We start from the raw sequence: 6,000 nt of genomic DNA, 5'->3' as shown, positions 1-6,000 counted from the left end.
TTCATGATTTTATCCTGTATTTTACCTTGTTAACTGCCCTGAAATCATAAGATGAAGGGCAGTATATAAATCTAACAAATAAACAATAAATAATAAACCAATGGAGCTGAGGCAGTTTGCCTCAGATGACCCTATCCCTTATGAGTTTTCCCTTATCAATAAAAAGAATGAGACAGTAAAATACTATTTTCTTAATTATCGTAACTATTGTATCGTAACTATGTGCAGAAGCGCTAAATCATGCTTTGCGCATGCGCAGAAGTGCTAAATCGCAACCTGTGTGTGCACAGATGTGGGTTGTGAACGCTGCGGGTTGCAAACGTGCATTCTGCATGGATCACGTCTGCAACCTGAGTGTATTTTTTTATTATTTCTTGTATTTCCTTACATTTATATTCCATCCTTTTTTCCGTCACAGAGCTGAAGGCAGCATAAAGTGAGTTCCCAGGCATACTCCCATTCAGGCACCTACCCGTCTTCTTTTTTTGGCAATCACTCGTAGCCGAGTAAGATTGTCTTCCGTGAACACAGTCCTAACAGTGAGTCCATAAGTGACTGTGGAGACAAATTCTGGATCCACATGTCCTTCCACAGTGGGGACATAGGTTTCCGGACAGGAGTTGATCATGGTGAAGGTTTGCCAAGCATGCCTTCCTCTTAGCATGTTTCTCCCTTTCATCCTGACCAGCCTAACGTCAGCAAGGCGGTGGCTTCATGTGCCTTCAGACCATACTTGGGATCTTACTTTCTCAAAAGTGGCTGTGGAAAGAGGGTTTCATCTGGGGATGTGGCGCTTTGGGGAATTAAACCACTCCCTCTTGCTCTTTACCACAAATATAACCCGCCCACCTGCCAGCTGGATGCCATTAGCTGCACTGAAGGATGAAGCACTGGCTAGTAGCTGCATTGGGGAAGACCACAGGCATTCTTCTTTCTGGCCAATAGCAACCTGGGGGTGATTTAAATTAGGGAAATGGTGTGGGAAGAATGGGTTAATTCACTCACTCACCGCTGCATGCAATGCCACTGCCCTAATCAAATTTGCTACTTTTAAGGACATTGTTCGTTCAAACAATTTATAGGCTGCCTTTTAGGGCGACTGTCCTCAGAAGACGGCTTCCACACAAAAGTAAAATACAGTTCTACATTAATGAACAATGAATACTTTATAAAAATTCGTGAAAGTGCTAAGGTAAAGCGAAATGTGTCAGGAGATATGATCTTCCAAGTTGCGTGTGTGGAGTTTGCTCCTTAATCTTATCCATTTTCCTCCCACCCTCTGAGCCCCTTTTCCTTTCCTCCCATTTTTAAAAATCTTCGTTGTGGGTTTTGGAGTAAAGATGGGCACTTTACTCATGTACTGCTCCTAGTGTGTTTTAGGTGTGTGTAATATTTTTAAAAAGGTGTTTATATACTGCTTAATTACCAGTGAATAAAATCAATTATAATTAAATGTACTCCCCCCCAAAAAACCCCACACCCTTAAAACCCCTAATTAAAAAAAGGTCTTTGCTCAACAGGGAGGAGGCCTGTCTAATCTATTCAGGAGGGAGTTCCACAGAATTAGGCCCACAATACTGAATGCACAGTTCATGATGGGTACAAACTATGCTTCTATGATTCTATTTTCTTCACCATAGTATTTTCACCACACCATACAATTCACAGTGAACTGAAAGTGTCTTTACACAGAACCATTATCTATCAGATGTACTGACTATCCCGTAGGGATGTGTGTAGTAAGTAGCTCTTTTACTGCTGTGTCATCTGAATCCTTTTGGTTGCTAATCTGCTTCGCCTCTTTAGATGCTGACTCAGCATTCCTCATTGCCTGCTGTGAAGATCCTCCCATCTTCCAGGAGGTATATCTCAGCAGTGGGTAAGAAAAGGAGGATTATATATTTGGAGATTAATCCCAGGAAGTTTATCGCAGCAAAATTCACTTTGCAATGCACAGGTTTGGGTCATCAGAGTCAACATTGTTGTGCTGTGTTTCTCACATATATATGAGACTATGGATCTATAACCACAGAATGAAATTTAGGGTCTTTAACTGTGTAAGAGCTCTTTGGAACAGATGGAGATTTCCTGCCCACTCCTTGCTTACTGTGATCCTTATAGTATGTAGCTAAGTAACAGAGTGAAAAATCGGAGGAAAGGGGGCATGCACCCACAGCGTTCAAAATAATTTATGTCACACGGATAAATCCAAGTAGACCTTCTCAGCGTGCATCAAAATGAATCCATTATCCCAGTCAATCCTGAGTAATGACTACTAATTTGGGAAGCAGGTGCAGCTCTGCCCTGATTTTTGATTCACTCTCCCGTCCAAATCGGAGTTCTTGAAGACATTTCTGAAAAGAACAGCATAGCATTTCACCTGCCTTCTGAAACACTGAGAAAACTCTTGTGCCCACTTCTCTCACTTTGATATTAACAGGGTATTTCTGTTGTCAGGACTGGGAGGTTGAGATCCCCTCTTGTGTCTCCTCTTCCCTTAAATCATGGTGTAAAGCAGGCATAGGCAAACTCGGCTGTGATGGCCTGGGAATCGGATTCAGAGGCTGAACCTGAGGAATCCCAGCCTGCACAGGAGTCCCTGCCTCCAGGCTTGAACCCGAAGGGCCCTCACCTGTGCTGGATCCTCAGGAGCAGACACCAGCTGAATCTGCTCTGGGAGGACCCATTGCCTGCAGGTGCTCCATCCTCAGCCCCATCAGAGGAAGCTGAGGTTGCCTCTGGGTCCAGTAACCCTCCAGCCTCTCCTGAGCTGCAGAGGCTCAGGGTAGAGAGGCGTAGGGAACTAAGTTCTCTCAATAGGAGTGCTCGCCTCCAGGCCAGGAGAGGCGAGTCACCTGTGGACCGGGACCACCCTATGCCTCAGGGCAGATAAAAGCCAGCCCGCCCAGTCCCAGGTTGCGGGAGCAACATTGTTGGCAACCTGTTCCTGCCGGCACCCTGTCCTGCTCTTCTGCCAGAGTTCCTGACCACACCTGACTCCTTGCTTTGGACCCCGCTTCAGCCTTGATGGACAACCTCCATACCACACCCTTCACCTTGGACTGGACTCGGACCACGCCGCACGGCAACCCCCTGGGACCAGCACATCGGCTCTCCAGATGTTTTGGGACTACAACTCCCATGATCCCTAGCTAACAGGACCAGTGGTCAGGGATGATGGGAACTGTAGTTCCAAAACATCTGGAGGGCCGAGTTGGCCTGTGCCTGGTGTAAAGGAAGCTCTGCTGACTTTTAGCAGGGAAATGGCAAGGCTGCCATCTTTTGCAGGCCCCTGTTCCTATGTCACATCCACACCACACATATAAAACATTCTTCTACCACTTCAACATATGTTCCAACTTTTTCCCATCCCAAATCTGGGAAACCTCTCCCACCATGCTGCCCCTGCTGCCCCCTGCCCTCCCAGGCTGCATCAGCCCACCACTCCCTTACCTAGGTTGGTTCTCCTCTGCTGCCACCACTGCGAGTCTGAGGCTTCCTTTGCTAGGCCCGCCATGGCCACTGGCAAACTTCTGGAAGTTGGCAGTGCGTTTTCCGAAAGTTGGTGTCATGCTTCCTGAAGTACTCCAGGAGCTACGGTGGACCTCAGAGGAGGTCTTGCCATGGTGACGGAGGAAGCGGGACACTCAGGATTGACACCAGAAGCTGGATGTCCATCTGGGATGTCCCACTCAAAGCGGGATGATTGGCAGTTATGCTCCGATAGTCATGGCTTCCACCAAAGCATGCTGGGAATGGTAGTCCGTTAGGGGTGCTGAGAGTTGTTGGAGACTGCTGACAGAGCTACAGTTTCTGGCACTCTTAAACTACATTCCCCAGGGTTCTTTGAAAGGGTGGGGGAACAAAGACTTGAAGCTGCAGAAGAGTGCTTTAAATATGGTGCGTGGATGTGACAGGAGAAGAGTTTCCCTTCACTTAGAAGCTGTTTTGCTTGCTGCGTTTATGTGTGTCTGTCTGCTGTTAAAGGGAGGGGCAGGTCTGTCTATTTCCTTTATATATATATAATTTTTTATTAGTTTTTTTTAATAAGATGTAAAAGTATGTTTAATTACTGTTGAAAATGATATGTTTTTCATGTGCATTCATTCCTAAGTCCATTTTTGTCCATTTTAATGCCATTAATTAGCATAAAAACAGATCTGCATGGGTTTTTATGGGTTTTTTATGGGTTTTAAATACGCGTTTTCTCACAAGAGAGGCAGTTCCAAACATTTTTAAGTGTTTCTAAACACCCCTACACAGAAGTTGCTACAAACTATTTCTTTCATGTTTCAGTAATGCTATATTCATCATTTTCTTGACTCTATTGACATGTGGCACCTCTGGCTCAGTGTGGGTAATTGAGAGTTATGTAGCTGTCAGCTTTCTTATGGGTACATGGAAAATGATTTTGCTTACGTTGAATTGCTGCCTACTAGTTTGTTAACGCTATGTATTATGCATGTAAATGTTGACATATTTAAGAATGATTTCTGTATTAGTTATGGCCTTGGGTGCTATTGTGAGCTTACATTAGATAGCTGTGGCTTCTTACATACAGTGGTACCTCGGGTTACATACGCTTCAGGTTACATACGCTTCAGGTTACAGACTCCGCTAACCCAGAAATAGTGCTTCAGGTTAAGAAGTTTGCTTCAGGATGAGAACAGAAATCGTGCTCCGGTGGCGTGTTGGCAGCAGGAGGCCCCATTAGCTAAAGTGGTGCTTCAGATTAAGAACAGTTTCAGGTTAAGAACGGACCTCCAGAACAAATTAAGTACTTAACCCGAGGTACCACTGTATTTTGTAATCTATAAAACCAGGATTTTTTTAAAAAATATTACTTATTCAGAGTATGATCCTGCTAGCACTTTGTCTGTGTCTCTGTTTGAGAAAAGGTGATGAGTAACATGGCTACATACATTTAAAACACATGACTTCCCCCAAAGAATTCTGGGAACTGTAGTTTGTTAATGGTGCTGGGAATTCTAGCTTTGTGATGAATAAACTACAGTTCCCAGGATTCTTTGAGGGCAGCTGTGTGCTTTACATGTATGTTATGCACGCTGTTCATGTGAGAGAGCAACAGACAGAAGTGAAGACAAAGAGAATTATTGGAATTATGACAATCTGGAGGACCTAATATATTCCTCCTTTACATATATTCTGCAGAAAACAATACTGTAACATAGATATACATGTAACAATTATATTTGCCGTGAAGAAGTGTGGAGCTGGCCATAAATCTTAAGCGTGTTTTGGGGTGGCTGTTATCTTGTGAAGTTTATGTACTAACAAAGATAAATGCCCTTTGCAAAAGATCTTGACACTGATGTGAATATATAATATTCATGTCACTGATGATTTGCTAATAAACTAGGTAATGTGCAGTGGCAGCGTTTAATCGTGTGAGAGTCTGCTGATCCATGTATTTCCATCGTACACATTTAAGAAATGAAACATTCTGTGCAGTTGCAAACCACAGTCATGAAAACACAAACATTAGATTAGTCAAATACTGTGCTCATGGTTATTTTCTCTGTATTTGACATGTTACAAAGAAATCTTATGTTTGATTACTGAGGCTGAATTATTATTGTTTTTTTAAAAAGCTTAGACTTGACAAAGGAGATCCGGGGATATCAAGATAAGAAAGCTGTCACCACTCCTCTTAGATTCTGGTTTAACAAAGGGATTTTCTAAAAATTAATTCCAGAATTAGAAACATGCCCAGTTTCCACTGCTTTCAGTTCATTTGGATCTTTGTTCCCATCCTGTCATATAATGATGTTAGCCTTGGTGCTGACCTTTAAAGCCCTAAATGGCCTCGACCCAGTATACCTGAAGGAGCGTCTCCACCCCCATCGTTCTGTCCAGACACTGAGGTCCAACGCCAAGGGCCTTCTGCTGGTTCCTTCACTGCAAGATGTGAGGTTACAGGGAACCAGGCAGAGGGCCTTCTTGGTGGCGGCGCTCGCCTGTGGAACGCTCTCCCATCAG

The sequence above is a fragment of the Podarcis gaigeae genome, assembly GCF_964106915.1.
Source record: "Podarcis gaigeae genome assembly, chromosome: 1".
Classification (NCBI taxonomy): Eukaryota; Metazoa; Chordata; class Lepidosauria; order Squamata; family Lacertidae; genus Podarcis; species Podarcis gaigeae.
Note: the sequence above shows the minus strand (reverse complement) of the source record.